The following is a 1,102-nucleotide window of genomic DNA, read 5'->3' as shown; positions in this document are numbered from 1 at the left end:
CTGATGATGCCTCCTCTCGTCTCTGCTTCCACCAATCAGAGAGCTTCCTCCCGCAGGTCGCCCGCCTGCTGCACAGACGTTCCACACAAACGGCTGTCGGCCACGTTCTGTTGGCTCCTATGAGTGAAAACAGTCAGTAACACCGAGAACTTGCAGAACCTCAGTAGAACCTCTGTGAGTAGAACTCGTGTAACTCATTGGAACCAGCTGAGGAACCTCGGTACAACAGCTATGCTCTAATATAACTGGAAAACAGACATCAGCAAAACCTCAGGAGAACCGTTATGACTCCAGTAGAACCTTGGTACATCTATTGTGAATTTGATAGAACAGATACTGTCAGGCAGACCCTACAATAACATTCATTCAGTAGAAAGCCAATAGAACCAATACAGCATCAGAACATCAGTAGAACTTCAGTGCTTAATGAACATTCAGTAGAATTCCATTCAAATTATTTGCAAATTGAGCGCAACAGCTACGTTTCTTTAGAACCAACAGAACCTCAATGACCTCACTGGAACCTCATTTAGAACCACGATGACAAAAGCAGAATCTCATCAGATCTGCTAACAAACTCAGAACCTTGTTAGAATCTCAGAATTAGAAACATGATCAGTAGAACCACAGAACCATTACAAACATAATAGTTCAGCCATAGCAGACGCCCATTAGAACCAGAATGTTCCCAATAAAACCAGTATGACCTGAAGAGGTGAACTGTAGACCCATGACAAACTGGAGAACCCTACAAGAAAGATGGATTCACAAAACATTAAATACACAAAACAGCCTGGTTGTCTCAGGCTCGTTTCCACTAAATCAGCTCTGGTTCTTGAACTGGTTCTGTTCAGAAGTCATGGATCTTTGGAGCTGTCCAGCGAGGCAGCGCTGGTCTCCACCAGGTTTTAGTGGAAACATTGTAATTCAGGATGTGTGATCAGCGGAGGTCGTGACAAAGGTCACACTTGAAACGATTGAAAGTAGTTTGTCATCTTGTGTGTCTGATTGTTGGAACAGAGTCATGCTGCTGCTATTCTCTCCAGAACCACAGAACCTGAAGTTCTAGAGAGGACCCCAAAGTTCCCAGAGGTCCTCCAGG

Source organism: Hippoglossus hippoglossus, chromosome 22 (genome assembly GCF_009819705.1).
Source record: "Hippoglossus hippoglossus isolate fHipHip1 chromosome 22, fHipHip1.pri, whole genome shotgun sequence".
Taxonomy (NCBI): Eukaryota; Metazoa; Chordata; class Actinopteri; order Pleuronectiformes; family Pleuronectidae; genus Hippoglossus; species Hippoglossus hippoglossus.
This window is presented reverse-complemented; position numbering follows the sequence as displayed.